At 41.4% G+C, this 24,526-nt stretch overlaps 1 pseudogene; it reads left to right on the top strand.

The window, feature by feature from the left end:
- Positions 1-20,891: 20,891 nt before the first annotated feature.
- On the top strand, positions 20,892-21,007 carry LOC145038078 (5S ribosomal RNA; annotated as a pseudogene).
- The last annotated feature ends 3,519 nt before the right edge of the window (positions 21,008-24,526 follow it).

Below are 24,526 nucleotides of genomic sequence, written 5' to 3'. Positions count from 1 at the left end.
TTTCGCTATTTGGCTTTTAATTGAATCTCATAAGACTTCCAATATTTTATGAGTGATTCTAAACATAGTTTTACTTCATTTCTAGTAAAAACTATCTGTTAGAACTCAACATTCAAATTCACATAATATTTCATAATATTTTTTACTTAAAACACAATTTCAAACCGTGTATGTTACAAATAACTCCTCCTTTTGAGGATTTCGTCCTCGAAATTACATCCATTAGAATAAATGGGGATATTTTGCTCTTATCTCATTCTTATTTTCCCAAGTATAATTTGGGCCTCGATGGTGCTTCCACTTGACAAGAACCAACTCTACTTCTTTATTACGTAGATTAGTTGTTCTTTCATTCACGATCTCTTCAGGTTCTTCTACATATCTTAACTTAGTGTCCAATTTCACCTCAGATAATGGAACTGTCTCATCAATGATGCTCAAGCATTGGTGCAGATAGCCTACATGAAACACATCATCAATACCTACCATATCTTCAGGTAATTCTAAGTGGTATGCTTGCTTTCCAATTCTTTGGATGATTTTGAAAGGACCAACAAATCTAGGGTTTAGTTTTCTTTTCTTTCCAAATCTCGTAAGGCCTTTCCATGGGGATACCTTCAACATTATGTAATCACCCACTTGAAATTTTATGGGTCACCTCCTCTTTTCTGTATAGGACTTCTTTCGATCTTGGGCCGCTTTCATTCTTTCTCGTACAATTTGAATCTTGTCGGTGGTGTCTTGAATCATTTCATGGCCTCCAAGGATCTTCTGTTCTATGTCTCGCCAACATAATGGAGTACGACATTTGCGACCATATAAGGCTTCATATGGTGGCATTTTGATTGAAGCATGGTAACTATTATTATATGAAAATTCAACAAGAGGTAACTATTTATCCTAGTTACCACCGAACTCCAAGACGCATGCACGTAGTATATCTTCTACTGTTTGGATTGTTCTCTCCGTCTGACCATCTGTTTGGGGATGATAAGCTATGCTGAGAGCAAATCGAGATCCTAATTCACGTTGCATACTCGCCCAAAAGTGAGAAGTGAAGCGAGTATCACGATTGGAAATGATCTTTAGTGGCACACCGTGTCTTGCAACAATTTCATCCATGTATACTTGTGCGTATTTCTCCATTGGAGCCGTTTCATGCATGGCAAGAAAATGAGCACTTTTAGTCAGGCGGTCGATGATTACCCAAATGCTATCATGTTGTCTAGCAGTATTTGGCAATTTGGTAATGAAATCCATGGATAGTTCTTCCCATGTCCATACAGGAACACTAAGACTTTCTTGGGTTCCATAAGGCTTTTGGTGCTCTACTTTGATTTGTAAGTATACTAAGCATTCTTGTATATATCTTCCAATGTCTCTCTTTAATCCAGGCCACCAATAATCAGCTCTTACATCATAGTACATTTTACTTGTACCAGGATGGATTGACAATTTAGATTTATGGTCTTCATCTAAAATATTTTATCTCAATCCACTAATCTTTGGAATCCACAACCGATTCTTGAATACTTTTAATCCTCGTGGATCATCAAGTAAAGCATCATTATAATGTATCATTCCTTCTTTCTTCATATTTTCTGGTTTAGGGCCTCTTCTTGCCACTTCTCTAATTCATCGAAAATAGTGAATTTCATGTAGTATGAGTAATAGCATAACACATACTATTGCGATAAACCTTTTTGCTAAGTGCATCGGCAACTACGTTGGATTTTCCAGGATGATATAGGATTTCACAATCATAATCTTTGATCAGCTCCATGGCTCGTTGTTGTCTCATATTCAAAGTTTGCTGACTGAATATGTACTTGAGACTTTTGTGGTCGGTAAATAGTTGGCATTTTGTACCAAAAAGATAATGCCTCCATAGTTTTTGGGCAAATACCACTGCAACGAGCTCGAGATCATAAGTGGAGTAATTCTTTATATAATGTTTCAGTTGTCTTGAGGCATAGGCTATCACTTTCCCACGTTGCATCAACACACAACTGAGTCCTAATCTTGAAGTATCTATATATGGAGAAATCATCATCACCTTCTGGGAGTGATAAGATCGGAGCATAAGTCAAAAGATCTTTTAGAGTTAAGAATGCTTTTTCTTGGGCTTCACCCCATTCGAACTTCACTTCCTTCCATGTAAGACTGGTGAGAGGTACAGTTATACGAGAAAAGTCATTAATGAATCTCCGGTAACATCCCGCGAGACCCAAGGAACTGCAAATTTTGGAAGCATTACGGGGCACTTCCCAATTTTGAATGGCTTTGATTTTAAAAGGATCTACAGATACACCATCACTAGAAATAACGTGACCGAGAAATTGAACTCGGCGAAGCCAAAATTCACATTTCGAGAATTTAGCATATAGTTTCTCCTTTCGAAGAAGTTCTAATACCACACGAAGATGAATGGAATGATCAGCTTCAGACTTGGAATAGATTAGAATATCATCAACGAATACTATGACTGATTTATCGAGCCTTGGGGGCATACCCGATTCATCATATCCATGAATATAGTAGGAGCATTTGTTAAACCAACGGCATAACAAGGAATTCATAATGCCCATATCGAGTACGAAAAGCAGTCTTCGGTACATCCTGCTCGTGAACTTTCAACTGATGATATCCAGATCTTAGATCAATCTTTGAGAAATTGCTAACACCCTAAAGTTGATCGAACAAATCGTCGATGCGAGGTAGTGGGTACTTGTTCTTGATAGTCACCTTATTCAGCTCAAGATAATAAATGCACATTCGCATTGATCCATCTTTCTTCTTGACAAACAGTACCGGAGCACCCTAGGGAGAGGTACTCGGTCGAATGAAACCCTTGTCAAGTAGTTCCTGCAGTTGGATCATCATTTATTTCATCTTAGCTGGCGCAAGACGATAAGGAGTCTTTGCAATTGGAGTAGCACCAGGCACAAGGTAAATTCGGAATTCTAGTTTCCTATCAGGAGGAAGGCCAGGCAAGTCATCGGAGAAAACATTAGGATATTCGTTAAAAACGAGAACATCATTAACAATTTTCTTCTCCTCTTCTGAGACATCAACTGTGTAGGCTAGATAGATAGAACACCCTTTCGATATGAATTTATGATCCTTAAGGAAAGAGATTATTTTTATGAGTCTTTGTTCAACGTAGACATAAATAGGATTCTCCCCTTCAATTGGAATGTGTACTATCTTTTCATAGCACAAGAGTTCAACCTGGTTCATTGATAACCAATCCATGCCGAGAATAATATCAAAGTTGTGCAAGGAGATAGGGATCAAGTTTGCAAGAAAAGTATAACTTTCAATTTCTATGAAACAATCCCTATAGACTTTATCAGCAAGTAATGATATACTTCCCCCAGTATCTACGTGAAATGGTTGTGCGAGTACAAAGCAGGCAATTTGAAAGGAATGCGCAAATTCATAAGATACAAAAGAATATGAGGCACTAGAATCAAATAAGATGTGAGCAGGTCTAAAGTTGACAAGAAATGTACACGTCAGAACATTCAGGTCCTCGCATGGTTCCTGTAAGGTAATCTGGAATGCACGACCCCTAGCTTTTGGCACCACCTCCCTTTTAGTTGGAGTACCCTTTGATTGTTGAACAGGGACTTGACTTCTCGCCGGTTGTTGAAATGAAGCTTGACTTCCCGTCATCTGACTAGTAAGAGTAGGGAAAAAACGCTTCTTATGGCTAGTAATACCACATGCATAGCAAGTAATATCATTTCTTGGGCATGCCGACTTTATATGACCCTTTTCTCCACATCCATAACAGACAATGGATTCCTTGTCTGTTTTGCATTGGCCCGGACGATTCCTTCAAAAAATACGACATGAAGGCGACTGCATAGAAAAAGATTGTGATCTACCGCATTGAGCTGGTAGAAAGAAGGAACAGGAATAGTTCTTTCAGTACATGGATGCTTCGGAGCAGTAAAAATGGCACCACATATTTCTAAGTCATGCTCACATCTTCGAGCATATTCAACGACTTTATCGAATGGTAGAACTTCCCAATTGGCAATGAAATCGTGGATTTCATTACGTAGTCCCTCCATGAATAATTGAATTTTCTTGTCTTCAGTTGGAATATACTTTGTAGCGAACCTTGCTCTTTGATTAAACTGAGTTTCATACTCATTCACAGTCATTCCTCCTTGTTTAAGCTCGAGGAATTCGTTCTCCAATCTCCTCCTCATGTCTAGAGGACAATACTTTTCTAGAAAACTAGTTTTAAAGATTTCCCAAGTTAAATTCTCCTGGTCAAACTCCTTTAGAGCTTCATAAGTTGCTTCCCACCAAATCAAGGCTTCTCCAATGACCATTGCAGAAGAATAATTGGCCTTGTCTTCATTATCCACATGAGAAATATGAAACACTTTCTCTGTCTTCTGGATCCAACTAAGAACAATAACGGGATTGAGAACAACGAAAAACTCTGTAGCACCGCTACTCTTGAAATCTTTGAACGAGGGATGCTTCACCTATCCTTTTGAAGATTCACCGGTGGCTTTCTCTTTTCCCTTATCACCATTATTTTTGTGTTCTTCGAGAGCCTGTCAAATAACACCTGTAAGTTTATCCAAGAGTCGCTCCTCAAGAGGAGATACTAGAGTATTCACTTCCTCGGGTTGAGGACCTCCGCTAGCCTCATGGGTACGGCTACTAACGTGTTCAGCCATTGCTCTGCAATACAGGGTAACATTGTATTTTAGAATATTAGGGTTTATTATTACCTAATACATTTTACATATATATATATATATATATATATATATATATATATATATATATATATATATATATATATCCTATGGTTTTTATCCCTATACTTACAATAATTAAGTTCATATATTGAACATCCAGTAGTTTAAGTCTAAATAGCAATCCGTGGAATTTAGTTCACTCAAACTACTGCTCTGATACCATGGTTGAAAGACCCTAACTTTTGTATTAATGAAAGACCCAAACTTTCATACATAATAATATAGTTTCCCCAAAACATGGTACTTGTATATCCATAAAAAACAATATTTTACATTCATAAAGAGGTTAGAAACTACTGGATACAAACCGACTATTTTAAAGTGTTATATATTACATTACTTCCCAGGATTCTATAGTTTTATACATATGGGAATGCAAAATACAATAGTTTCAAACTATTCATAAGATTCTATCGATACAATAGTTTCAACCTATTCAAAAATCTTCTACTAGTATATAACTATATTGGATGCTTATCTCCTGCAATTTGTTAAACATTGAGAGGGTAAGCAGTGATGCTTAGTGAGTTCAATAATAGATACAATATAACGTTATGCCATATATATACCTCAATATGGCAGAAGCAAAGAGGAACAAGGAACAACAAGGGCATATGTGAATCATGTTACAAACATTCCATATCAATCATTGATTTTATTTAAAGATATACAATCAATAAGATATAACAATTTCCATACTTGATATACATCAATAAAGCTTTAGCCAAAATGGCACAAAAGACATACAACTTCGAATTAACATTTTGGTTGATTTCAAGCTTATAGCCCTATATAACCTTCTGCCAATACCATAAAATAGAAACCATTCTCTTACAGAGACATGTTCTACATGGTCAGAGGCTACATACCAGTTCCAACGTGAATCTAAGTCCTTTCACTGATCACATGGTCAAAGGTATTTCTTTGCTATTAAAAATAGCGAATAAAATTCACATGGGAAAATAACCCGGAATAAAAACACTGAAAAGCACATAGCACATATAACACATAACATACAATTGTTCCTATATATTGTACTCACTGTGAAATAACTGGCCGCTAAAATATTAATTTGGGCAGTACTTCGACTCTAAATATGAGTTTCATCGTTGAAAAGCGGGAGTTTTGTTGAAAATTGGGCTATGCGAAGGTAGAGGTTCAAAAACGAAAAGATAAAATTTTCGGACTTCTCGGGGGTCTTAGGGCATGTTTCGGGCTTTGGAATCAGTACCGGGGCTTCAGGGGAAGTTGGAATAGTAAAAATATCAAAATGAGGGGTGAAATTCCCAAATTTCCAAAATTACTCGAGAGGTCTCGCAGGCTGCTATTTATAGGGCCAAGCTTCGGATCCGAGGCAATGAGAAGATAGCACCTGGCTCGCATGAGATGTTCGGCCGAGAAGGTGACTCAGTGAAGCAGCTCGGTGGCAGCGAGTGGGAGAGACATGCGAAGGGGAAGGCAAGTCAGCAGCGAGGCTCGGGACAGGTCGCCGCTTCGGTGAGGCTCGGTTGGGCTCCAGCGATGCGAGGCGTGCGTCAGACACACATTGGACCGATGCTTTGGTTGAATCAGGAGGCAACATGCATCGGATCCGGGTAAGCGGCTACTATTCATGCGACGTGGTAGCACTATTCATGCGAACTTTCTCGATTCTTGTGTCAAATCTTGTAAAATCCATAACTTTTGTGTACGAGCTCTGTTTTTGACATTCTTTATATGCATGCATAGCTGAAATTATGCTATACAACTTTCGTTTAGACTTTGTTGGCTAATTTTGAATTTAATTTTAATATTATCATTTTTAATAGACCGGGACAGGAAAATCCGTTAAAAATTGATAAGTTCTTCATCCGATATCCGTTTTCGTCAGACTTTTTACCTTGTACTACTAATGACGAGATCTTCAATTCTCGTTTAGGTTGTGTTGGCTAAAAATCACTCGATCTAAAACTCGAGTTTTTAGCTGTCTACTGCTAAGCTAAAACTTCGAAAAATCATAACTTCCTTATACGAAGTTAGATTTTGGCGTTCTTTTTATCAAACTTCTCGGTTTAACAAATACTACGACATTCATTTTGATTACTAAGGCTAAAAAGTAGTTTATCAAAAACTCTCTTTTTATGCCATTCAGCGTCGTGTCGGTTTTGTTTGGATCTTCGATTGGTCATAACTTCTTCATTATAACTCGGATTTTGATGAGGTTTTCGCCTAAATAGAGAGAGACCCCAGAGTGTGTGAGCATTTTGAGAAAGAAAGGAAGTCATTTTTGATCCTTGTGTGGGTGATTTTGCAAGAAGAAGGTGAACAAGGCAAAAGGAAGCTAAAGAGGGAGCTAATCTGTGGGTTTCAGAGCTTAAGGACTTCATCTTGAGGTATATATTTGATCCTTCTTCAGTTTTGGGTGTTAAACCTTGAGAGTTAGGGTTTCTAGCCCATTTAGAGTATGATTGTTAGTGCAATTGGTCCCTTCTTGTGTTGAGGCTTCGTAAATGGATCTAAAGAGGTCCAGATACATTACATCCTTGATCATTATTGAGTGTCTTGGAGAGATATGAGTTTTGGATGGCATATTGAGGCCATTTCTTCAAATAGAGCCATTGGGTCTTTGCATGGGCATCAAGATCGAAACTTTATGTGTTTTTATTGCTTTAGGAGGTCAGATCTATGAGTTTGAGGAATGGATCTGACCTCAGGAGCTCATTTGAGCTCGAGGATGGCATGAACTCGGTGAGTCCCAACAACAGACTCGGCGAGTAGGGCTAGGATTTCTCGTAAGTCACTCAGTGAGTAACTTGTCGAGTTGGGGGAATGAGTCGGTGAGTTAGAAGGGGGTAGAGGATTACAGGTGGAACTCATCGAGTTCATAATTGAACTCGACGAGTTGAGTCGAGGTGGCCCCACGATTCATGCCAGGTGTAACCCGTCGAGCAGGGGGAAGGCTCGACGTGCCATGAGAGGCTAGAGAGATAGTGGACACGTGTAGACTCGCCGAGTCGCCCAAGTGCACTCGACGAGTCAAGTGAAAGTTTAGCCATTGACTTTTTTGACTATTAGGGATTGGTCAACAATGGGGTCTTTGTAACAACCCGAAGTTGTTCATCGCCAAAACCCGTTCTACCCGAAAAATTCGCCGTTATCAAATTCGTTCCATTTTGACTTTGGGTTAAATTATTTAAACTTATATGTTTATTATAATTTAATGAGTGTCCAAACCCCTTTGGAATTCATGAAATTAACCCAAAAGTGTTTATTTCAAAAAGTTAGAAACGTTCCCGCCGGGTTACGGTAACTTAATCGGGTGCGACCAAAAGCCTCGTTTAATGCCCGTATCGGGTAGAATTCCACCATGTCCAAGTTTTAGGACCTATATAAACGTGTTTAAACACTCATTTGAAGCTTTTTCTTCCTATCTCTACTCTCTCTCTAACCTCTCTCCTAAAATCCAAGTTTAAGGGTCCAAATCATCAATTTTAGGCTCCAAATCTTTGAGGTACTTTCCCTAGCTTTTTATGTAACCTCCCTAGCCTTCAAATTCGAGTTCAAAGCATGGATTAGGACCAAATTCATGAGTTTACGGCCATGGAACCATCCTAGGCCGTAAACTCATATAAAATGGGTTTTGGAGCACAAAAACCCTTCCTAAACACAATTGGACCTTAGATATGGCTAGATGGCTTCATGGAATGGACTTATAACATTTAAAACATGGATTTTGAGACATTTGAAGGAGTTTACGGCCAAGGCACATGCTTGAGCCGTAAACTCATGTATAAGGGGTTTTTATGACCTTAAACCCTTCCAAAACCTCAACAAGACATGGATATGACTTCTAGAATAATTGCTTTAGCCTTGGAACACTTTAAACATAATTTTTGGGTGACTTATATGAGTTTACGGCCAAGGCTTGTGCGTGGGCCGTAAACTCTTTAAAACTTGGTGTAAAATCAATTTCAATGTGTTAGAAAGCCATCCAACACCACCAAAAGCCTTGGAATAAATCATAGGACCAACCAAAAATAGTTGAAGGACCTTAAACACATCAAAACCCCACATTTGAGAGTTTACGGCCATAGAACATGCCCCATGGTTGTAAACTCCTAAAAGAGTGTCAATTGGTGCCCAAAATTCATTTCTAGGCTTGTGGGAATTTTTAGAATCACATGTGATTTGTTTGGAATCCAAAAACACAATTTTTCATGGGTATTTAGGAGTTTACGGCCAAGAGTCCATGCTAGGCCATAAACTCCCATAAATAAGTCATTTTGGTGTTAAAAATCCATTCCAAGACTTTGAACCAAACCTAGAAAAATTCCCCTCAGTGTTTGAAGTCCAATTTGCACCATAAACCACCCCACCATGAGTTTATGGCCGTAAACTCATTGGGAATGGGTCTTATGGCCAGAAACTCCATTTAGAAGTTTACTCTTGGGGAGTAAACTCATTTCCTAAGTCCCTCGCATCATTACACGTCCTTAAATGCCACCCGAGTCCCTCCAAACACTTGTATCGGAGTGTTTTCGCGACTAGAAGTAATTGTCCCTAAAAAATAATCAATCTAAGTTGTAATTAGATACAAATGTGTATCTTTACAATATACTTAGGAACCTCGTGCATTTTCAAGCCCCGGACCAACGTTTAGCACCCGAAATCGTCACATTTCTCGTCCGGTGAGTTCATACCCCTACGCCTTTTTCCGTGTTTTTCAATGTTTTCAGGGGGGAATACAAGCAAACTACAACTATTTTCGAATTATAACATTGATGTGTTTCAAATAATATCTGGCAGACTTATAAATACTTTTACTCCTTATGTATTATGCTGAGCATAAGGAATGATTTATCAATTACAACTAAATGGATTTTATATTATGGGAATAATTTGGGGTTCTTTAGTTTCCATTTTATCATGTACTAATATGTATATAAAGTTATTTAGATAAACTATGTCTGATTCAGTTTATCTCCGTATCATTTGAATGTATTGCCAGATAGTTTCACTGTATGTATCTATTTTTACTGTATTATGTTTCATCATCTTTGTATGTTTGATATCGTATGAGAATCCTGTGAATAGTTTAGTACTAGTTTGTGAGTAGTTACTACCCTTTATGGATGATCAGTAAATCCTCCCCAGAAGTGTAACCAGAGTCTTTTGGAAGGAGAGCGAGGAATTTGTGAATAGATCTATTCGGGGCTGACAATCCCACACCTTAACTGCTAGCTACAGTTAGGCGGGCACGCCTGGGGTGACAAATTTCTGAATATCATTCGACGTCTGACAAGCATCAAGGAGGTCTCGTTGTCGTATCAGCATGGTTACCCGACTCACAACATGTATTAATATAAGTCTATTCACAGTATCGTTTTGACTTGTTTCGACTCCGTGTCTACTTTTATATTGAATCTATAACTTGTACGGGATGTTTGCCCCATGGTTTATAACTATATCTTATACGGGATAGTAATTCCATTGTTTTGAATCTATAACTTGTATGGGATGCTTGCCCCATGGTTTTTAACTATATCTTATACGGGATAGTAATCCCATGGTTTTGGATCTATAACTATTTCGGGATAGTAATCCCATGATATGTTGGTATCTACTTTTCTTAAATGGTATCTATAACTTGTCCGGGATAGTGATCCCATGGTTTTCAATCTATATTTATTCGGGATAGTAATCCCGTGATTTGGATCTATATCAAGTACGGGATAATAATCCCATGGTCTAAATCTATATCTTGTCCGGGATAGTAATCCCATGGTTCCCAATCCATATTTTCATATATATCAAATTATCTTGTGTCTAGTCCGGGATGGTAGTCCCATGGTCTTAAATCTGTATTTTCATATGTATCGAACTATCTTATATCTCGTTCGGGATAGTGATCCCATGATTTTCAATATATAGTTTTGTGTATTAAACTATACTCTGTGTTATTAAATCTTGCATTTAGGAAAATATGGGATTTTCCTGGGGTAAAATACATCACATAATCGAATTGGTAACAAAAGATAACTAAACTAACTTTACATAAGAAAATATGGGGTTTTCTTGGATAACAAACCTTTTTGGAAAACTAAAGGAAACCGATACATTTTCATAAAACAAAACCGCTTATGAACTCACCAGCTTTATGCTGATTTTCAAACCGCTTGTATTCTCAGGTCCAAGTTAGACAGGTACCCGATGATCTCTTTTGGTGAAGACGGAGTGCGTGGAAGACTCGTCTCGTTTTGTTCATATGATATATGTATAACTTTTGTACAATTTACTTTTGAAACAAATGTAAACTTTCATATATATGTAATGTAATGGTTGTTTACTGTGATTACTATGTACATTGGATTTGATACATAACGTGGAGTCCACCCCGGAAATGTTTCCGCCTTTGATTTTCGGGGTGTGACAGATTGGTATCAGAGCCCTTGTTTATAGTGAACGGAGTATACCAAACCTTACATGGTATAAAACTATAAACACTAAAGGGCCTCAGTGCTCTGAATTAAAAGTATCTTGAAAACTATAAGTATTTTCAAAAGTATACAAGTATACCGAACCGTCGAAATCCGTTACTACAAGTAGAACAAAACATAAGTAAATGGGTGTTGTACACTGCGGTTAAACCTGGGCAGTTATGTAGTCGTGTCTAGGATCAATATAACCTGGCCAACTATATTCATTCGAGACACGGCCAACATGTGCTTGGGAGTGACTGTGGTACGCAGCATGCCTAACACTTACCCAATATCTCAAACAACGAGTTGTCGCTGCAGCGAACCATGCAATACTATGGGAGTATTTCTCGAGCCAATCCTTCGTAGAAAATCCTCGTATACGCGATGTTACTTGACCATTCCTCTAGCGATAAAATGTTCTGTCTTGATAACTCTTTCCTGCTTTATCGCTTAGTATAATGTTATATCTGTCTTGATGAGATATCCCCTGTTCCATATCTCTTGATTCAATTCAGAGGACTTATGATCCTCTCCTTCCTGATCTTTTTAGATCAAGATGCCTCCAAGAAAGAGACCCAGCTCGAAGAACGACGACAATCCTCCTCCGCCACCACCTCCTCCTCAATTTGATCTCGCATCACTTTAGACAGTTCTGACTGCTGCAATGGTAGCAACCATGTCGCAAATGAATCCTGGTAGCTCAGGAGGTGGTCCCCAACCCCAAAACCCAGAGTATAGCCAGGGACACCAAAAAGGGGGTTCCTATAAAGACTTCATGAACGCGAAGCCCACATCCTTTGATGGCACTGGTGGTTTCATTTTCTTAACTCGATGGTTCGAGAAAATCGACTCAATCTTCGAAATATGTGCCTGTTCGGAGTCTGAAAAAGTAAAGTTCGCCGCCTGCACCTTCCTTGACAAAGCCCTAACTTGGTGGAACGGCCGAGTCAAATCCTTAACTCTACCTGTAGCAAATGCTATGGGTTGGGAAGCTATGAAGGAGCTTCTTCTCGCAGAGTATTGCGCTCGGGGAGAAATACAGAAGCTAGAACACGAACTCTGGAACCTTAAGATGAAGGGTTCCAACATAGCCGCTTATACCTCAAGATTCGATGACCTGGCATTACTCTGTCCGGGAATGGTTACCCCGGAAAGTAAAAAGATCGAGAGATTCATCTGGGGATTGACCCAGCCAACAAAAGGGAATGTCTTGGCTGTGAAGCCAGACAGCTACGACAGCGCTAAATGTCTTGCGAAAATCTTGATCGATCATGAAGACAACTCTGATGAGGAAACTACTACCCCCGAGCCAGACGGAAGCAAAAAGAAATCTTGGAACAAGCGGAAGGCCTCGAGTACGCAAGGGTCTTCTAAGAAACAGCAAACAGTAGCAGTCCATGCCGCTACTGCCCTATTGCTGTCTCAGCTGTCGGATCCACGACCCAAACTCCTACCAGTGGGTACACCGGTACCCTTCCTTGGTGTGGTAAGTGCAACTACCATCACCGCATTCCTGGTCCATATCGTGAAAGGATCTGTGACAACTGTGGCAAAAAAAGCCATCTTGCTCGAACCTGCAGAAAACCAGTCAACTCAACGAACCCATCATACGGAGCAGGAATCAGTCCAGCCTGCTACAATTGTGGTGAAGCAGGGCACTTCAAAAGGAATTGCCCCAAGGCAACTACAACCACTGATACCTCTATCACCGTAGGTATACTTCTCTTTGATAATTCTTATACCTGCAACTCTTTTCGATTCCAGTACAAAGAGGGAAACCTGTTATCTATCTACTCGAACATTTTTCTAAGGTCAACCGTTCGTATGTGATCGAAATGTGTATCATCGAGACGGCTAACTAGTGAGAGAGAGAACACTAACTTTGTACCTATAGATTAAATCCTCAGTCTAGAGGACTATTCTGTTCCATTCAATTTAAAAGAGGTAAACTTTTCACGAAATGCTTTGATGCTATGTTTAACAAGAAATGACTGAGCCTCATTCATGTTGTTATCTTGGTTTCGAAAGGGTCGCCTGTCTAGATCTTTTCCTCGACCCGAATATCATGATCTTTGGCATCAAACCTTCGTATTGTTTCATGCTTCAAAACTCAAAGATTTTCCTGATATGAATTACCACGCATCCCTCGTTTCTGTGAGCATTGAGAAACGGGAAGTTAGCAGCTCTTTCTTCTAAATGTCTGTCCCGAAGGATTCCCAGGAATTTCATTCGAACGTCTAAGTTTAGTCCCACCTCACACCTTTCGAGATCTTTGTAGAAATCGTTTCTGCAACCTTCAGATTTTGGATGCTCTTAGAGCTTGGTAACATCTATCCAGTACGTCATGTCTCGAATCCTTAGAAGCTTCTACCCAACGAAACCCTAGTGATTCCTTTGAGGAAACCGAAGTCGTTCAGGGTTGGAACCTCCATGGGAGAATCAATTAAGATCATAGATTGAGAGAGAGTCAAGGTACGAAACAAAGACACATTCCGATAAGTGAGAATTCACTAGAACGCCCAGGAGAGACCTGATTCCACTTGAGAAAGTGAAGATCTGAGGCAACAAATCCGTTCGTGTCTCATTCCAAATTCATGATCTATATCTTATTATTTGAATTTCAGGACGAAATTCCCTCTAACGGGGGGATAATGTAACAACCCAAAGTTGTTCATCGCCAAAACCCGTTCTACCCGAAGAATTCGCCGTTATCAAATTCGTTACGTTTTCACTTTATGTTAAATTATTTAAACTTATATGTTTATTATAATTTAATGAGTGTCCAAACCCCTTTGTAATTCATGAAATTCACCCAAAAGTGTTTATTTCAAAAAGTTAAAAACGTTCCCGCCGGGTTACGGTAACTTAATCGGGTGCGACCACAAGCCTCGTTTAATGCCGGTATCGGGTAGAATTCCACCATGTCCACGTTTTAGGACCTATATAAATGTGTTTAAACACTCATTTGAAGCTTTTTCTTCCTCTCTAATCTCTCTCTAACCTCTCTCCTAAAATCCAAGTTTAAGGGTCCAAATCATCAATTTTAGGCTCCAAATCTTTGAGGTACTTTCCCTAGCTTGTTATGTAACCTCCCTAGCCCTCAAATTCGAGTTCAAAGCATGGATTAGGACCACATTCATGAGTTTACAGCCATGGAACCATCCTAGGACGTAAACTCATATAAAATGGGTTTTGGGGCACAAAAACCCTTCCTAAACACAATTGGACCTTAGATATGGCTAGATGGCTTCATGGAATGGACTTATAACATTTAAAACATGGATTTTGAGACATTTGAAGGACTTTACGGCCAAGGCACATGCTTGGGCCGTAAACTCATGTATAAGGGGTTTTTATGACCTTAAACCCTTCCAAAACCTCAGAAGACATGGATATGACTTCTAGAATAATTGCTTTAGCCTTAGAACACTTTAAACATAATTTTTGGGGGAATTATATGAGTTTACGGCCAAGGCTTGTGCTTGGGCCGTAAACTCCTTAAAACTTGGTGTAAAATCAATTTCAAAGTGTTAGAAAGCCATCCAACACCACCAAAAGCCTTTGAATAAATCATAGGACCAACCAAAAATAGTTAAGGACCTTAAACACATCAAAACCCCACATTTGAGAGATTACAGCCATTGAACATGCCCCGTGGCCGTAAACTCCTAAAAGAGTGTCAATTGGTGCCCAAAATTCATTTCTAGGCTTGTGGGAATTTTTAGAATCACATGTGATTTGTTTGGAATCCAAAAACACAATTTTTCATGGGTATTTAGGAGTTAACGGCCAGGACTCTATGCTAGGCCATAAACTCCCATAAATAAGTCATTTGGTGTTAAAAATCCATTCCAAGACTTTGAACCAAACCTAGAAAAATTCCCCTAAGTGTTTGAAGTCCAATTTGCACCATAATCCACCCCACCATGAGTTTACGGCCGTAAACTCATGGGGAATGGGTTTTATGGCTAAAAACTCCATTTAGAAGTTTACTCTTGGGGAATAAACTCATTTCCTAAGTCCCTCGCATCATTACACGTCCTTAAACGCCACCCGGGTCCGTCCAAACACTTGTATCAGAGTGTTTTCGCGACTAGAAGTAATTGTCCCTAACAAATAATCAATCTAAGTCCTAATTAGATACAAATGTGTATCTTTACATTATACTTAGGAACCTCGTGCGTTTGCAAGCCCCGGACCAACGTTTAGCACCCGAAATCGTCACATTTCTCGTCCGGTGAGTTCATACCCTTACGCCTTTTTCCGTGTTTTTCAATGTTTTCAGGGGGGGAATACAAGCGAACTACAACTATTTTCGAATTATAACATTGATGTGTTTCAAATAATATCTGGCAGACTTATAAATACTTTTACTCCTTATGTATTATGCTGAGCATAAGGAATGATTTATCAATTACAACTAAATGGATTTTAGTTAAGAAAATAACCAAACTAATCAAATTATTATGGGAATAATTTGGGGTTCTTTAGTGTCCGTTTTATCATGTACTAATATGTATATAAAGTTATTTAGATAAACTATGTCTGATTCAGTTTATCTCCGTATCATTTGAATGTATTGCCAGATAGTTTCACTGTATTATGTTTCATCATCTTTGTATGTTTGATATCGTATGATAATCCTGTGAATAGTTTAGTACTAGTGTGTGAGTAGTCACTACCCTTTATGGATGATCAGTAAATCCTCCCCGGAAGTGTAACCAGAGTCTCCAGGAGGGAGAGCGAGGAATTTGTGAATAGATATATTCGGGACTGACAATCCCACACCTTAACTGCTAGCTACAGTTAGGCGGGCACGCCTAGGGTGACAAATTTCTGAATATCATTCGACGTCTGACAAGCATCAAGGAGGTCTCGTTGTCGTCTCAGCATGGTTACCCGACTCACAACATGTATTAATATAAGTCTATTCACCGTATCGTTTTGACTTGTTTCGATTCCGTGTCTACTTTTATATTGAATCTATAACTTGTACGGTATGTTTGCCCCATGGTTTATAACTATATATTATACGGGATAGTAATTCCATGGTTTTGAATCTATAATTTGTACGGGATGTTTGCCCCATGGTTTTTAACTATATCTTATACGGGATAGTAATCCCATGGTTTTGGATCTATAACTATTTCGGGATAGTAATCCCATGATATGTTGGTATCTACTTTTTTTAAATGGTATCTATAACTTGTCCGGGATAGTGATCCCATGGTTTTCAATCTATATTTATTCGGGATAGTAATCCCATGATTTCGATCTATATCAAGTATGGGATAATAATCCCATGGTCTAAATCTATATCTTGTCCGGGATAGTAATCCCATGGTTCCCAATCCATATTTTCATATATATCAAATTATCTTGTGTCTAGTCGGGGATGGTAGTCCCATGGTCTTAAATCTGTATTTTCATATGTATCGAACTATCTTATATCTCGTTCGGGATAGTGATCCCATGATTTTCAATATATAGTTTGGTGATTGTGTTCATTGATGATATTCTGGTATATTCGAGATCTAGAGAGCAACACGAGGAGCATTTGAGGGAGGTTCTTGGAGTTTTGAGATCGGAGAAACTTTATGCAAAGTTTTCCAAGTGCGATTTCTGGTTGCGGGAGGTCCAGTTTCTGGGACACCTTGTCAACCATAAAGGGATATTGGTCGATCCGGCCAAGGTTGACACAGTGATGAGGTGGGAGGTGCCAAGGTCACCTTCTGAGATCCGGGGTTTCCTTGGGTTGGCCGGGTATTATCGGAGGTTTATTAAGGATTTCTCCAAGATTGCAGTTCCACTCACCAGATTGACCCGGAAGGGTGTTGCATTTTTATGGGGTCCCGAGCAGCAGACCTCCTTTGAGACGCTTCGCCAGAGGTTGTGTGAAGCTCCGATATTAGCTCTTCCGAAAGGGATGGAAGGTTTTGTGGTATTCTGTGATGCATCGATTTTAGGACTAGGAGCGGTGCTGATGCAGAAGGGACATGTGATAGCATATGCATCGAGGCAGTTGAAGCCTCACGATACGAGGTACCCCACACATGATTTGGAGTTGGGGGCAGTGGTGTTCGCCCTCAAGATTTGGCGGCACTACTTGTATGGGGTTCGTTGTACGATTTACACGGACCATAAGAGCTTGAAGTACTTGATGGATCAGCCTAACCTAAATATGCGGCAAAGGAGGTGGTTAGATGTGGTCAAGGATTATGATTGCGAGATCTTGTACCACCCGGGCAAGGCTAATGTGGTAGCCGACGCGTTGAGTCGTAGGGCGGAGAGGACTCCACTGCGAAATGTATGTTTGAGATTGATCGTGATAGCTCCAGTTCTGGACGCCATTCGTGGGGCACAGACCGAGGCTGTGCGTCCGGAGATGCAGAAGAGAGAGCGGGTCGTTGGGTTGGTTTCTGAGTTTGTATTGGATAGTCGAGGGCTTATGACTTATCAGGGTCGGATCTGGGTACCGTTTGTGGGCGGTACGCGTACTACATTGATGGAGGAGGCTCATAGATCGAAATTCTCGATCCATCCCGGGGCTACAAAGATGTATTTGGACTTAAGAAAGGAGAATTGGTGGCCTTGTATGAAGAGGGATGTCGCATGGTTTGTCGAGAGGTGTTTGACCTGTCGAAGGGTAAAGGCCGAACACCAGAGACCGCATGGCAAGTTGCAGCCATTGGAGGTTCCCGAGTGGAAATGGGAACAGATCACTATGGATTTCATCACCAAATTGCCGAGGACTGCCAGAGGAGTCGATGCAATTTGGGTGATTGTGGATAGGTTGACAAAGAGCGCTCACTTTCTTGCCATCGGTGAGAGTTCTTCGGCGGAGAAGTTGGCGGAGATTTATGTGAAGGAGGTTGTATCTCGGCATGGGGTGCCGATCTCGATTGTTTCATACCGTGATGTGCGTTTCACTTCCCGGTTCTGGAAGAAATTTCATGAGGAGTTGGGTACTAAGCTGCATTTTAGTACCGCATATCACCCCCAGACCGATGGCCAGAGTGAGCGGAGGATTCAGACACTTGAGGACATGCTTCGAGCATGTGTATTGGACTTCGGGGGTAGTTGGGATACGTATTTGCCCTTGGCAGAGTTTTCCTACAATAACAACCATCATTCGAGCATCGGTATGCCGCCCTTTGAGTTGTTGTATGGTAGGAGGTGTCGGACTCCCATTTGTTGGGGAGAGGTTGGACAAAGGGTAATGGGCAGTACAGAGATCGTGAATCAGACGACAGAGCAGATTCAGCTGGTCAGACAGAGGTTATTGACCGCTTAGAGCCGACAAAAGAGTTATGCGGATAGACGCCGGTCCGAGCTGGAATTCCAGGTCGGCGACTTCCTTCTCCTGAAGGTTTCTCCTTGGAAAGGAGTGATCCGGTTCAGGAAGAGGGGCAAATTGGGGCCCCGGTTTATAGGTCCATTTCGTGTGATTGCAAGGGTAGGCCAGGTAGCCTATCGGCTGGAGTTACCAGCAGAGTTGGGGCAGATTCACAACACTTTTCATGTATCGCAGTTGAGGAAATGTATAGCCGATGAGTCGGCAGTGGTTCCATTAGAGGATATTCAGGTAGATGCAAGCCTGAATTATGTTGAGAGACCAGTGGCCATTAGGGATCGGAAGATCAAGATTTTGAGGAACAAGGAGGTACCTTTGGTATTGGTTCAGTGGCAACATCGGAGGGGATCAGAAATGACTTGGGAGCCGGAACGTATGATGCGGAAGCAGCATCCGGAGCTGTTTTAGAGCGAGACTTCGAGGGCGAAGTCTAGTTCTAGTGGGGGAGAGTTGTAACATCCGAATTTTACCAGGTATCTTGCAAATATAATTTTGTTGAATTGTGAGGGGGACTCGGCGAGTTGGAGCTCAGACTCGCCGAGTAGGGACGCGGAATTGGACAATGGATCGCGCCTGGACTCGGCGAGTCCAGGATATGGACTCGGCGAATCTGCGCTGTGTAGAGAAACCCTAAAATCCCGGGCTTGAGGCCTATTTAAAGGGCCTTATGTCCGTCATCTGTGCTCACCCAACCCTTAGAGAGAGACCCTTGTGTTCTTGAGTGATTGTGGAGAGAGAGGAGCATTTCTTGACCTTGTGTGTGCCATTTAGCAAAGAAGAAGGAGATTCTAGGCAAGAGGAAGCAAAGGAGGCTGCTATTTCGTGGATTTGGAGCTTAGATCATCAATCTAGAGGTATGATTTCGGTCCATATTCTGTTTGGTGAAGCATTATGCGATTTAGGGCTTATTATGGTCATTTATGGGATGATTTGATGCCCAATGGTTCCCTCCTTGTGTTGAGGTTATGGATCTGGATCCATAGAGGTCCAGAGAGCCTCACTCATCAAGCTTTATGTATAATAATGGAGTCTAGGACCTTGTGTTGTGGTATTTGAGTCAAAAACATCATATATGGTCATATAGAGGTTGTATGTGCATCAAGATTGTAACTTTACGTGCTAAATGAGCTTGGAGGGACTGGATCTATGGATTAATGGACTGGATCTGACCTTATGAGCAAGATTGAGTCATTGCATGGCACGGACTCGCCGAGTCTGAAGAACAGACTCGGCGAGTAGCATGAATGTTGCCCGACCACACAGTGAGTGGTCTTGCCGAGTTGGGGAGGGTGGACTCAGTGAGTCAAGGGGGAGTCAGAATGGACCGGTGGACTGAGTCAAACTGGACTCGCCGAGTTGTTCTTGAGACTCGGCAAGTTGAGTCGTGGTGGCCCCACAACTCATGCCAGGTGGAACTCGTCGAGTTGAGTGAATGCTCGACGTGTCAAGGGAGGATTCCAGGGAAATTGGTGTATACGCTCAGACTCGCCGAGTCGCTATAGCGCACTCGCCGAGTCCGGTCAAAGTTGACCGTTGACCGTTGACCTAAACTGACTTGTGATAGTGTGGTCAACCCTAGTTGGGAAAGTGTTAATTAGGGATGTATTGTGCTATAGGGGGACTACAGCTCGGCAGATCGAGTTGTTAGCGATTTCAGGTTTACGATTTACCGAGACACACGAGGTGAGTCTTCTCACTATACTTTACCTTGAGTAGGTAACCAGAGTTATGTGATAGAGTATTTGTATGCTATGTGTGTTATGTGTTGTACTGCATTATTTCTATGTGATATATGTGGTGCATGTCTATCAGAGCTAGAACCTGAGGGTTCACAGAGTTTGGGTGCACGGACCCACAGAGTTATAGCCTAGAGTGGCTAATATGTGTTATATGTGGTATTTTGGGGAACTCACTAACCCTTGTGCTTACAGTGTTTGATGTTATTGTTTCAGGTACTAGTGACGACCGCGGGAAGGCGCCGGCTTGATCCGTACACACACACGTTCGGAGCTTGATATTATGATCTTGGGATTTTGTATTGTCTTGTTTGGATAATTAAAATGGTTGTTTTTATGAATATTGATGGAATTATGTTTTATAAAAAAATTGAAAAATTTGTTTTGAAATTTACAGTGTTACAAAATGGTATCAGAGCTAGGGCACGGGTCGATGTGTTCGACAGGGACGTCGAACCCTATAATGGGGGGTGAAAGTGGTTTAGATCTGATCCCACATCGGCTGGGAAGGAGAACTAAGCATTCCTTATAAAGGGTGTGGATACATTCCCTATCACTGCAGTTAAGCGTGAGGGCAGCAGATCCCATAAGAACTCTGCAGTTAAGCGTGCTCGGGCGGGAGTAGTACCGGGATGGGTGACCCCGTGGGAAGTCCTCGTGCCGAGTGGCCCAAAGCGGACAATATTGTGATACGTGCCAGAGGGGGTGTTACAAATCCCGAAATATCAAGAGTAGAGTTGAAGGGCTAAAAGAGTAAATTAGGAAAGAGTGACTCTGCAGTTAAGCGTGCTCGGGCGGGAGTAGTACCGGGATGGGTGACCCCCTGGGAAGTCCTCGTGCCGAGTGGCCCAAAGCGGACAATATTGTGATACGTGCCAGAGGGGGTGTTACAAATCCCGAAATATCAAGAGTAGAGTTGAAGGGCTAAAAGAGTAAATTAGGAAAGAGTGACTCGGCGAGTCCATGTGCGGACTCGGCGAGTAGAGTCGCGACCTGGTCGCGTGTTAAGTGGCCGACTCGGCGAGTCAGTTAATGGACTCAGCGAGTAGGCGCTGAGTGGAGAAAACCCTAATTCTCGGGGTTGAGCCTTATATAAAGATCACTATGTTTTCCTCCCAGCCTCTTTATCACCCCTTGAGCCCCAGAAAACCCTAAATCACGGAGAAGCACCATTGTTGAGTGGATTGGAGCTTGGAGAAGTAATGGTTGAAGGAATTTTGGGAAGATTGAAGGCTTGGAGCAAGGGGATTTGCTTGGATTCGAATTTCATTGTAGTTGGGGCATCACTTAGAGGTAATATCTCGTTATTGACCTGTTGTTATGTTGTTTCTTCATTTTGGGGTTTGTGAGAAATTGTCTATGGATGAAATGGGAAGTCTAGAGGTTAGATCTGAGGTTGCTACCTCAGATCTGGAAGGGAGAAGAATCAGAGAGCATGAAAGTCCCTGTGTTGGAGTGTTTAGTGAAGCTTACATGTCCCAAACCCTAGCCCCAATGTGCAAACGGCTTAGATCTCTTTGGATTCACGTAAAGTTTGCCACTTTACGTGATGGATGGGTTGTAGGAGGCTAGATCTATGTTTTGGATCAATTTCATGGCCTGGAGTGCTTCTGAATGGATTCAGAACGGTGGTACTCGGCGAGTCACATGGGTCGACTCGACGAGTTGCTTGAAGATGGCCTGGAACTCGACGAGTTGGAAGAACAACTCGGCGAGTAGGTTGAAGATAGCCTTGGACTCGACGAGTCTTGTCGAATAGTCCCAAATATTCTCTGGTTGAGCCGAGAATCGGTGAGTCGAGGGATGACTCGGTGAGTCGAGTGCGAGTGGACTCAGAGTTGTTGGACTCGGCGAGTCTCAGGGTGAGTCGGCGAGTTAGGTCGCAGATTGAATAAAGTTCTGATTATGGGAACTCGACGAGTCACAGGGTTGACTCGGTGAGTAGGGTCAGTCAGGGGTTGACTTAGACTGAGGACTTTGATTTCGACCAAGGGTTGGCCGTTGACTTTTAGGGTTTGGTCAGCAATGTGGCCTTTGGGCCAAGAGAGAGGTAAAATAGTCTTTTAACCATAAGAGGGTGTTATGAGAGGATTTATTCTAGTGTCGAGAGTTATATTCATGAGAGTATTTGCCTTACGTGTTAGGCGGTGGCGAGTTCGAGATTCAAGTGTGGGGATATCTGCTTCCTGCTTGCCAGGTGAGTCTTCTCACTATACTTTACCTTGAGTAGGTAACCAGAGTTATGTGATTAGAGTATTTGTATGCTATATGTACGTGATGTGTTGTACTGCATTATTTCTATGTGATTTATGCTGTGCATGTTTATAGAGTTGGAACCGGAAGGTTCCCAGAGTTAGAACCTGAGGGTTCACAGAGTTTGGGTGCACGGACCCAAAGAGTTATAGCCTCGAGTGGCTAATATGTGTTATGTGTGGTATTTTGGGGAACTCACTAAGCTTCGTGCTTACAGTGTTTTGTTTGATGTTTTTCAGGTTTCTTTCAGTATCACGGGACGGCACCGGCTTGATTGTACACACCAAAGAAAGAGTCATATTTTGGAGGAACTGGTTTTCTATGCAAGTGAAAATGGAGTTATGTTTTGTAAATCGACTATGAATAAGATTTTAAACAAGTGTTTCTAAGAGTAAAATGATTATTTTTAAATGAAAAATTTGTCTTGAAATTTACGGTGTTACAAGTTGGTATCAGAGCCTTGGTTTGAGGGATTCGGATGCGCCTTCGGGTAAATCTGGACTCAAACTGAGGAAGTAAGAAAAGTTTTAAGGAAATAATTTTCTAAAAACGAATAAGGGTTCAAAGAGGAAGCAAGAAAGTGCAGTGTGTACAATCAGCCAGAGCCCGAACGGTGATTTCCCAAGATACCCTTATTTTGTGTTATGAGATATTTATGATGCACTTTATGAGATATTATTGCATGCTAGAGACAGGCTAGGTATTTCATATGTTAGGACTAGAGTGGCCTGATTTGTAATGCCTTAGCCTAGGACTCGTTGTTATATGTGTTATGCTTTTGAGTATGTGATGAGTGAGAGTATCCAGTTAGAACCCATGAGGGGTAGAGTTACAGAGTTTGGTGGTACTTTCGAGGATGAGCCGAGAAGGTAAAGTTATCACAGAGAGGGAGTCCTATGTATTCTTCGATGCTCGAATGCTGCTTGCTTTGTGCTGTGGAACTCTCGATGATGGGAGTCAGCTACCAAGTGAATATGATGATATTCAGGAGGTAGATGGCTGGCATCATTAGGAGCTCTTCAGCAGCTGATAGCAAAGAAGGGGAGGACAATGGAAGAGCCTAGGGAGTAACCCTATCCAGATGAGTGCGGTTGCAGAGTAGAGAATTTCGCTGGGGAGCGAGCACGCGCGATGGGATTAGTGAAAGGGCAGGTCGAGCAGCTACTTAGAAACTCTGGGATGGTCCATGTGGAAAGTATGGGTAGATGTGGCAGGTAGTATGGGCCCGTACTACTGAAAGCAGAGGACCCATACTTGATACAGGGAGTATTCTGAAGGTTCTAAGGAGCGGATTGAGGAGTGATGTTATGGTTCGGGTACCATACATCAGAGCATATTGAGGAAGTGATGTTATGGTTCGAGTACCATACATCAGAGCAGATTGAGGAGTGATGTTATGGTTCGGGTACCATACATCAGAGCAGATTGAGGAAGTGATGTTATGGTTCGAGTACCATACATCAGAGTAGATTGAGGAGTGATGTTATGGTTCGGGTACCATACATCAGAGCAGATTGAGGAGTGATGTTATGGTTCGAGTATCATACATCGAAGCGGATTGAGGAGTGATGTTATGGTCCGGGTACCATACATCGGAGCGGATTGGGGAGTGATGTTATGGTTAGGGTACCATACACCGGGGCATATTGAGAAGAGATGTCATGGAATGAGTACCATGGGTCGTAGTGAAGGATGTTTGTGGTTCTCTGGTTATTCGGTTATGAGTAAGTTCGATGAGGCATCCCTTGAGAGGGAGATCGAGAGCCCCTCAGAGTATTTTAGTAAGGAGTCAGTGAGAAGGGAGAATTTCGATCTGATTTGGGCAATCAGTCGATAAAGGAGATGTCACCTCCTATGATCGGGGAGGTACTGATTATGTACGTGTGAAAAAAAAATGAGGAGCATGATGTTTTAGTTTTGGGTTTAGGGGTAAAC

Source organism: Lactuca saligna, chromosome 3 (genome assembly GCF_052625555.1).
Source record: "Lactuca saligna cultivar CGN05327 chromosome 3, ASM5262555v1, whole genome shotgun sequence".
Taxonomy (NCBI): domain Eukaryota; kingdom Viridiplantae; phylum Streptophyta; class Magnoliopsida; order Asterales; family Asteraceae; genus Lactuca; species Lactuca saligna.
This window is presented reverse-complemented; position numbering and strand designations above follow the sequence as displayed.